Source organism: Quercus suber, unplaced genomic scaffold (assembly GCF_002906115.3).
Source record: "Quercus suber isolate HL8 unplaced genomic scaffold, Cork oak 2.0 scaffold_892, whole genome shotgun sequence".
NCBI classification, from domain to species: domain Eukaryota; kingdom Viridiplantae; phylum Streptophyta; class Magnoliopsida; order Fagales; family Fagaceae; genus Quercus; species Quercus suber.
The window spans coordinates 143,370-154,285 of record NW_027070318.1 but is presented as its reverse complement, the minus strand read 5'-3'; the positions used below and the strand labels follow the sequence as shown (position 1 = coordinate 154,285).

At 34.1% G+C, this 10,916-nt stretch overlaps 1 non-coding gene across 1 annotated transcript; it reads right to left on the bottom strand.

Moving 5' to 3' along the window:
- Positions 1-4,293: 4,293 nt before the first annotated feature.
- LOC111991612 (uncharacterized) lies at positions 4,294-7,024 on the bottom strand. Its single transcript, XR_010626864.1, has 5 exons — positions 6,716-7,024; positions 5,272-5,329; positions 4,946-5,040; positions 4,744-4,848; positions 4,294-4,500 (listed from the first exon to the last, which is right to left on the bottom strand). It is a non-coding gene; the product is annotated as an uncharacterized LOC111991612 (transcript).
- Between the last annotated feature and the right edge of the window lie 3,892 nt (positions 7,025-10,916).

The following is a 10,916-nucleotide window of genomic DNA, read 5'->3' as shown; positions in this document are numbered from 1 at the left end:
TTAGAGTGAAGATTGAAAGACTTCCTAAGTCCAATCTTCATTTGTTTTGAACTTCGCTGCATCAAGGTACGCTTTCTTGTTCTTTGTTTCTAAAATTCAGATATTGCAATTTATCTCACATGAATGAAGTAGATTCGTTATATTCTGCTGCGTGTTTTGTATGAGATATAAAAACTGTATTTTCATGTGTTTTACCAACGATATATATATATATATATGGTTGGATTCAAGTTATATATGATATAACTTTAAGCAATGTTACACTTACACCACCCAATAACCTATTATAGAATTTATATTTTGAAAATCACACCGTTGAATTACATGTTTTGTATGTTCTTAACATTCATGCCAATTTTCATGTCAATTGGATATTATTTATCATTTGATCCATAAACTCATCTTTTATGCATTATTCTATACTACAAAAACTTGAATTTAAACAATTGATTGATGATATAACTATTAATCTTTGATCACCTTGAAATTTTGCAAGCACGAAGAATATACGAAGATAATTTATCTAACGGTGGATTTGTCAAAATTCGCATCCAATTAAAAAATATTGAGTGGTGTAACATTGTTTAAAGATATATCAAGTATAACTTAAACCCAACTTATATATATATATATATATATTTGTATTATGTTACTGTGCGGCAATATTGGATTGAGAGAGAGGTAGCCAGAAGTCAAGACTAGAATAAACAATAAAGTGCTATATTCTTTTTGTGAGAGAGTCAATGGTGTATTTGGGTTTGGGCTGGTGAGAATGCTATAGTGCTACTATTGTAATCTCCTTATTTTATAGTGGAATATTTTCTATTGCCGCTCATTGACATGGGCATATTGCCAAATCACGTAAATTCTCTATATTTATTTTCCTCTCTCCTCTTTAATCTTGTGTAAACATATTATTTTCAAAACACCTTCCAACCAATTTGATCATTGAAAATTTATTTATGTGACTCATAAGACACAAATGCTGTCAAACAAAAAGTGAAATGTTTTGTATTATCATGGGAGAAAATAAAAAATGGGGTAAATTGCAAATTACACCCCCAAAGCTTGGGGTGTTTGGATTTTACACCTTGAAGTTTGAGGCTGTTTGGATTTTACACCCTAACATTTCAAAATTTGGATTTTATTGTCTAAAGTTTGGAGTGTTTAGATTTTACACCCTCAAATTTTGAAATTTTAGGGTGTAAAATCCAAACACTCTCACACTTTAAGGAGTAAAATCTAAACACTCCTAAAATTTAAGGGATAAAATCCAAATTCTGAAACGTCAGGGTGTAAAATCAAAACACCCCAAAACTTCGGAGGTAAAATCCAAATTCTAAAACTTTAAGGTGTAAAATCTAAACATTTCCAAACTTTAGGGTTGTAATTTGCATTTCACCCTAAAAAATAATACTCGAAGTACGCAGCAACCTACATACAAGGAAGAGAAAAGTAAAATGTTAATGATGATTGAATGCAGACATATGCCAAAGGCATAAATTATTCCATAAAGATAACTATTTTTTTATGGGTTTGAATTTCTGATACAATAATGATAAAAGAGTTGGCTAGTGGTAGATTCCAAAAATGTTCATAAGACTTTAAAGCAAGAGTAACCAGGGTCCCAATCATCTGCAGCTTATGCATAACATTTAAAACCACTACCGTACTTAAACTTCCATGCAATTGTGGTCTTCAATCAGCACAAAAAATTGCCAAGGAACTTTCATTCTTAAAGAGGTCCTCTATTGGGTTAGATTGACCTCAATCAATTAATCCAAATACTGAAGTTGATTATTTATTCCAATTACATGCAAATCAGATTACAGCACAATTAAATTTCCAAACTAAATTAGCGTGCAGCACAAAATAAGTTTTACATGACAATTTGATCACAATGGGGAAAAACCTAGTAGGCTTTTCCACCGGATGAATTTTAGGTCACTACTCCTAAAGAATCCACTAATAAGAAAAAAACGGTTACATTTACAAGAAATATTACCCTAAATACCTATGTTGAAGTACCTACCTACAATAGAACCTACTGAGCTATACTAGTTTCAAATCCAATCTTCAATTGAACTTGATCTTACAAAAGACTTCTCATTTGCACGAATTTCCCTATTCATGACTAAGTCCATAGCAGAGTTCTTCAATCCATGCAAAAATAAACTAGAAGCAACTTGGCACAAAGCCCTAGGTCCATAGCAGAGTTCTTCAATCCATGCAAAAATAAACTAGAAGCAACTTGGCACAAAGCCCTAGGTGCATAAATATCATAGCAAATCCTGTTATATGTGTGTTTCTCTGTCTCTGTGATGACGGTTATAAAATATTTCTTTTATGTACTATGGAACCCTAGGTCACAAATTCCAAGAAGGCCAAGTCATCATGGGCTGAAAACAGAACTTAACTTTCTATTTTCCCGAATCTTGATGGATCAATAGGTGTCAAGTTAGGTATTGAGATTCATTAACTCTCAATAGATCAACAAGTATCGAGGGAGGTATCAAGACCTGCGGTTCAACTTTTTCTTGAGCATTCTTGTGTCTTCAATTATACTACTTGTTGTGCAACATTGAAGTCTTCTTGAACACACTTGACACTAGGACTCAATTATATATAAAATGTGCTTTGTCTTGGGATATGCCAATGTACAAATATGTCCCATACATCCTCCACTCTACGAAATAAGCTAGAAAAATCAAGTTGTATAGCCTTAGTTAACGCTTTTCGAAAGGCCAAGCATCTAGTTGCATGCCATTTAGTTGATATGGATGAAAAGTAACAGCTCGCAGCGCTTGATTTGGCTACATTGCAAAAACCACCCTCTATGTCTGCTAGTGTCCCTGAGTTGTCAGCAACACCTACAACCCTCCACAACTGGACACACTCAACTTGGTACTTTTTGGTAGTTAGCCCGATATTCCTGCTGTCTACTAGAGATTTGTGCATACCTACAAAACAAAGCATTAGCACTTCTTAAGCAGATTGTTTTGCGCACTTAAACATCAATCTAGAGAATATCACATATTCCTGCTTTTAAAAATTTGGATCCTCCATCTATCGAGCCAACCATTGCTTCAAAGAGAAAGGATTAATGACCTCAATTCTAAGGCTCAAATCTAATCCAAACAATACAGCTTGAGCATTCGTGCTCTTCAGGAATAAATGATCCAAGTTTTCCTCTTCCTTATTGCATAAGACATTTTTTTTTGTTACTATAATTTTAGAAAAGTAACACTTAATATAACTCACTATGCTCATTTCACTATTTTATTTTAACAAGTTCTCATGCCAAAACTTCCACACAAAATGATTAACTTCAAAGGAAGCTTCTATCCCCACAAATGCCTCCATCTAAGAGCTATGACCCTCCAATGAGAATCCATTACTTGACTTCCCCCAAGGCCCCAACTTTCTATGGTAGCTTAATTTTGACCTTATATTGATCATATGTTACATTAAGGCCATATCGGCTTATGGGTTGCTCCTCACCTTGAGATAAGGATGGCTAAAATTTGTGCAGATTGCTCATAATCATGACCTGTTTCCAAGTTAAAGTATAGAGGTAACTTTAAATACTTATTAACAAATGCATATTGTTTTGACTTCCCTAAGGGAATCCCAAATATAATACAAAAAATATAAAATTTTCAAAAATCACTACAAAAAAAAGCGCATGTGGCCGCGGTTTAAAAACGCGGCTATAGGTCATAAAAACGAGGCCATAGCCCGATTTGGCCTATAGCCGTGTTTTTTTAGGCCGAGTTTTCAAACATGGCCTAAAACCCGTGACTATAGGCCTAAGAGGGTCTATGGCCACGTTTTTTAACCGCGGCCTAAGGGTAGGTCCTATGGCCCCGTTTAAAACGCGGCCTAAGGACCTGCCCTGGGGCCGTGTTTAGAACGCGGCCTAAGGATAGGTCCTATGGCCGCGTTTAAACCGCGGCCTAAGGGCAGGTCCTTAGGCCGCGTTTAAAGGGCTTACCCTTAGGCCGCGTTCTAAACGCGGCCCCAGGGCAGTTCCTTAGGCCGCGTTTTAAACGCGGCCAAACACCTCCCTCCCAAACAAAAAAAAAAAATGGATACAGATAAGCAATTACTACATTTCAAATCAATGGATACAGATTCTAAGAAAAAAATTCATGTAGGTTTAGCCTAGGTGCCTAACCAAGCAATTAACTTTATAAAAAATACTAATAATAATTTGAATTATCCAGAAACTATCTGGATGGTCATTTCAATTATGTACACACCAAATCTCATGTTTATAGAGAGAGATAGATGTTTGTAATTTACATCTCCTTATATAATAATTCAAGTCTTTGGTTTTCATGTAAAACAGTAAAAGTTCTGCAGTGATACCTTCCAGGTAGCAACTTTGCTATTTCAGCCCACTTGTTTCCATACATTTGGTGGGCATTAATGAGAATCGACTCCTCTTCTTTGGTCCATGTAGTCTTTTTTATATTCAGATTTAAATGGTTGTGCCATCTGAACAAAGAAAGAAAAAATGGTAGTTCACTTAGATTTATTTATATACTCTTTCCATAGTAAAGGGAAATATAAAGGGGTTTCCTTTCAATAGAAAAAAATAAAATAACCATAGGTGATGCCAAAGCTGTTACTGCAAATAAACACATGGGGTTTGCTATTAAATCCTAATAGTAAATGAATAGATAAAAGCAATCAAAGAGAAAAAGGATAATTGGTACTTATTGACCAGATTGCACTTACCTTTCTCTACATTGCTTGCCTTTCCGGCCTGGCAAGGATTTTGATATCTCACACCATTTCTTTTTCCCCCTGCTTTGCTACCAGCTCACAAATAAGATCATCTTCCTAGAAATCCCAAATAAAAGTTATCAGAATCAAAGAAAACAAACTTAAATACAGGTCCTTTTCAAAGAAAGAGAACTAATATGAATCTTATTCACACCTCCTTGCTCCAAGGTCCTTTAACGAGATCAGGATTGAGAACTTTCTGCGAACGATGCAGACACTGAACATCACTTCTACCAGGGACACATTCGGCTGCAAAGAATATTGAATAACAGTTCTGAGTGATTAATTCTTTTTTTTTTTTTTTTTTTTTTTTTTTATTTACAACAACAATAATAATAAAAAAAGCATGGGAGGCTATGTTTATCAGTTCCAGAGGTCTTGGTTAAGTATTAATTCAAGCCAAAATATATTATAGTTCTATTCTCATCACCATTATCCAGAGGAAATTCAGAACAACTATTAGAAAGGGATGATACTCACCAATCTTTTTCCAGTTTTTGCCACTGAACTTTTGGACGGCAAAAGCTAATATTTTATCCTGTTAACAACAAAACAAGGGACATTCTCCATATAAACTTTATGCTTCAGCAAATGATAATTCATTTTTATGATAATTAGAATACTAATTTTTATCCAAAATAGAAGTTAAAGGTATATAGACACATGCACTCACACATCTATACATCATAATGCATGCATACAGCTAACAAAAACCAACATTACCTTGTGCCAAAATAGGTAACACAATACTCCACAAGAAGAAGTCAAAAATGGAGAAAGTATAATAATAATTAAATTTCTTGCTGGAGTTGATGCAAGATCAAGAAGATTTGACATTAGGACTGCTATTTAAGTTAAAAAAAAAAAAAAAAAAACAAAGAAATTCAAATGAGGAAAAAAGAAAAAAGAAAAAAGAAAAAAGAAAAGAAAAAAGAAGAAGAAGGGAATATTGATGGTTTCAAATTATCAGTATGCTTGATTCAGAAACATACTACTGCTCCTACTTCTACCTGTGTCTACTACAACTCAAACTATCAAGCATCATTGGTGCATTAGTCCCAAACCCCATAAACCACCCTGCGAGGCTCTGGCCAATCATAGAAGCAACCATTCCCATATTCAAAGCCAACTGTATTATATATGTACGGTCAAATGGTTGATTAGGAATAGGATAACATGAGCAAGCAAGCAAGCAAGCGATGCAAACAAATTACATGTGGACTTATTGGTACATAGGTACAACAATGCTTGCTCCATAACACACTGAATTCATCATTTTTCTCTGTACTACAAACAGACATCTTTAATATGGTTCCGTAACTCAACATTATTTCATATTTACGAANCCAAACCCCATAAACCACCCTGCGAGGTTCTGGCCAATCATAGAAGCAACCATTCCCATATTCAAAGCCAACTGTATTATATATGTACGGTCAAATGGTTGATTAGGAATAGGATAACATGAGCAAGCAAGCAAGCAAGCGATGCAAACAAATTACATGTGGACTTATTGGTACATAGGTACAACAATGCTTGCTCCATAACACACTGAATTCATCATTTTTCTCTGTACTACAAACAGACATCTTTAATATGGTTCCGTAACTCAACATTATTTCATATTTACGAACCACATTGATAGCTCTCTTAGATTTTGTCAAAATCTTTTCTTTTTTTTTCTTTTCTTTTCTTTTTTTTACTTCCCTTACTGAAACTGAAATTTCCTAATCATTAAAAAGAGCCATGATTCGAGTTATCCACATCTAAAAATGAATTTAAGAAAAGAAAAAAAAACCCCAGAAAGTAAAAGTGAAAAAAAAAAAAACCAGATTTTCAAGGAAAGGCCAATAAGAGAACATGGACATATAAAAACATAGATAAATTGAATAAAATAATAAAGGAGAAAAGAGGAGGCACAAACCTTCCTCAACAATTCATCTACACATTTACTTTAACTGCAATGATTAAGCATCTCCACCAAATACCGAACTGGGTGATACTGTCAGGAAATAGCAAATAACATAAAGAATTGAAGTACTTTAATTCACGAATTTTAGTTTTTTTTTTTTTTTTTTGACAAGAGATGGCTACCAATTTTTTTTTTTTTAAGAAGGCAAGAGATGGCTAATATACATAAGGCTTAAATCAAATTTTAACCGCTGGCATATATGCATCTTCATGAGCAAACCTTTCCTTGAAAGTGTGAATAAGAAAAATACTAATTTGTGCTATCACTTGAAAGCCTAACATTTTTATAATAACAAAATAATGGCCATTAAGAAATTGTCTTGTGGATGAGACCTTTGTTATTTTGAAATTTAAGAAATTATTTTAAAAGAAAAGATTCATTTTGAATTTTAATTTTTAGTTTCTATGATGGCCATTAATTTATGTTTAAAGTTTTATCATAATTATTTGTATTGGAGAAGAGGAACTTTTTCAGAGTCCCACATAACCTCCCTAATCCGAGAGTACTATTTCATACTATCATGTATATTCTACATATCAATGTGTATGCATTTCTAAATCTTATATTTGACATGAACACTGTTGGCAGGCCAAAAACCATAATATAACATATCAACACCAAAAAAAATATAAACAGCAAAAAATTAACATTGCAACTACAGACACGGTAATAAGATGATAATCCTAGTCATTGCAAAATGGATATCTTTTATTCGTGCAGCAATATCTTCAGTTAATTCATTAATATCTATTGTGCTTTGATATGCACCATTTATGATCTCTTAAAAAATATATAACAATTATTGCCAAGTAAATTTATTTTAGTGCAATTTTGATACTAACTGAACAGAGGAAACAGTCATTCATTCTTAGACCACTCAATCATTTGCATATTCACCAAGAACAACATTAGTAAAGGATTGTGCACAGTGACACCTGGAGATGATCCCTCCCTCCTCTCACATGGCGAGGGTGTTTGTTAGTTTGTATTAGCTACAAATTTATGATTTAGCCACGAATAAACCAAATCAACTTTTTAATCCCCCCCCCCCCCCCCCCCCCCCCCCTTTCTCTCTTTTTCTCACAAAAAAGAAAAGAGAAAATGAAAAAGAATTGGCATCCAGACCCACTGCCCTTACACTGGTTGGCAATTTGCAATCCAGTCAGCAAAGGTATTTAGGTGAGAAAACTGGTTAACACCAAATCTTATTATTAATTTGTAATTATCTATGGATGAGAAAAATATTTTTCACAAAAAATAAAAACGTACGAATTGAAAGTGACATAAAACTAAACCAGCTTTCCACATGCATTTCCTCTCACAGTTTGTGATTATACAGAATGGCCATCACATGAATTATTTCTTATTTACATATTGTTTACATATCTAAAAATCAGAAGGAAAAAAAAAATCTTATTTGAGAAGTAGAGAAAAGGAGTACATAGTGAACAACATTTGTAATTCCAAAGAAATTGTTCACAGGAATAAGAGAGACTAGCTATTCCACAATCGCCCAGCCCCACGGGGAAATAAAATTCCAAATATGCCCAGATAGAATACATTCTTGGCAGGCATCAGTAGCATTTGAGGTCCTAGAGCCGCGTTTTTTAAACGGGGCCATTGCTGGCCGCATTTAAAACGCGGTTGCAGTTCAATAAAATGCGGCCTAACACAGATTTTATGGCCGCGTTTTTTAAACGGGGCTTCAGGTAGAGGTATTGGGCTGCGTTTTATAAAAACGGGGCTGTAGTACTTCTATGGCCGCGTTTTTATGCCCCCGCGTTTTGTAGTGAATGAATGACAGTGATTATCAAAGTGTAGCATCTTTCCACTATGAAATATTATACATCTTGCTAAAATAACAAACCCAATGGGAAGAATGTGAGAAAACTTAAATTCTAAATGTAACACAACAATAGTAGAAAGTAGAATAGGAGGGCTTACTAATCTAAGCAGGCTACCTTCTACATTTTTCAACGTTGTCTACACTGTTGCTTGCCTTCTCAAGTCTAATTACTGTAAAGATGAATATGCCTCAGATAATATGGTTGGTAGTATATAATCAAGTTTGTTGTATGGTGAGTTTCTCTACTCTCTACTATTGTCCCTTTAGTTCTAATTCTAGTCAAAGTCTCTTTGACCGTGTCTAACCTAATTAAGTTACGATTTGGAGATTAGTTCTTTTGGTTTGTATCAGCTCTGCCTAGTCATAATCTAAAAGGGGGATGGAGTATGGACAACTTTCAGTTTATAATTTGATTCAGAATGAAATTTTAAGGTGTAAAAACTTTCAAGTACATCAAGAAGCAAATGCACAAGAGTCTTATGGTAATAACTTGCACAGTTTAAGAGCTACTTCATATTAAATTGTTAATATTACTGAGTGAACGAATTTTAGACTGCTTAACACAACCGGATTAACCTAGTTAATTAGCCAAATGATTAACTTAGTCAAATTATGCAAATTTAGGTTATCACAATCAAACAATTATATCAAGTATATAGCAGCGGAAAAATAAATAATACAAAGATATGATGACCCAAGAAAACCAAACTGGTAAAAAACCTGGGGAGGATTTAACCTAGCTATTCTCAAGGTAAACTTGAATCCACTATCTTGAAAGAATCGAGGTTCATACAATAAGACTTACAAGCCCCCATGCTCGACTTCTTATTGCTACCCACCAGTAGAACTTACTGACACGACCACGTGCAAGTTCCGAGATCACGAACTCCTTCTTTCTTGGATTCTCTAGCAAATACAAGCACACCCGCTTGTGTATCTTTAAGCTCTTATGGCAGCAACTGAATGATCATCAAGGTCTTGAAGAAATCTCCTCTTGATAATCCTAAGCTTGTGTGAAGGAAAGTTCCTCACAGATCTCACAAGAGATTCACACAAATAGCAATATGAGCAACCTCTAAAATGTGGCTAGGGTTTGCCATATATACCTAGAGCAAAAACATAAAACTATAAACGTTTTAGGAGTTAGGGCTGAGTTGGAAATTCTGCAGAAAAAGCGCATCTGCCCGATTTTCGATTGATCGAGCCTAAGCTTCAATCAATCGAGCCAGGCCGAGATGCATAGTAAATTCTGCATCAGCTCGATTCCAACTTTACATAAACAACATTACTTTGAGAAAGTCTAAACAAGACTAAATAACTTATTTTGATCATGGTTTGCCAACAATACATATTAGAGTTCTAAATACATTAAATCTTAAATCTTTAGAACATAACACTGAGTAATGAGAAAATTCATGTCATAGCACCCATTCCCTTTAAATTCAATTGAGATCATATATATAGACTAGTAACAAAAGACAGAGGAAGAATATTTTACTTTTAAGTTGGATTGAAGGTTGCTCATTACAAAACCGTAGAAAACCTTCGACAGGAAAGCTTAATGTTACATCTAGGTAGACTAATCATTTTGATTGCTATCTATATATGAGTTCACATATATAATATATAACGACAATCAATTTTGATTATAATGTTTGCAATGGCATACATATATTGTTTTTGCACTTTGGAAAATTTTAAAGCGATGAACTATAAATAGGCAACAAAAGAAAATCATAAACATACAATGGACTGCACTTGTCTTGTCTCTTAGCAATGTGACGGTTTCTCTTCATGAACAAGTCCAATAATTACCATAGTCAATGAAGCAACCAACACAAAGAACTAACACAAAAAAACAAAACCAAAATTACCATAATCACTGTTTATTTTATAAAACTATGTTTTTTTATTTATTAAACGGATAGATTCAAGGAAAAAAGGATAATGCAACAACCGACAAAACTAAAAGTTGAGAAAAAAGACAATGACATACAAGTAATCAAGAGAAAGTATAGGAATTAATTTCAATTCATTGACTTACAAAGTATTTGAACCTTTGAAATTTCATTAACACTACGTTCGCTCTCACTAGATTCCTACCAATCACTAAACTCCTCACCACATTCTTTGTACTCACTTGACTCTACACAATCAGAGTTACTATAGGTTTTAAATTCTGCAAGCCATTCAATCTTTTTGGGTGTGGCAAATCATTAGAGCTTCCTTCTCCACTAAGTCCAGCCCCATCATAATCATCCCGGGTTCTCTTTGCTTTCTTACCTTCAGCTACCACTACCAAATTGT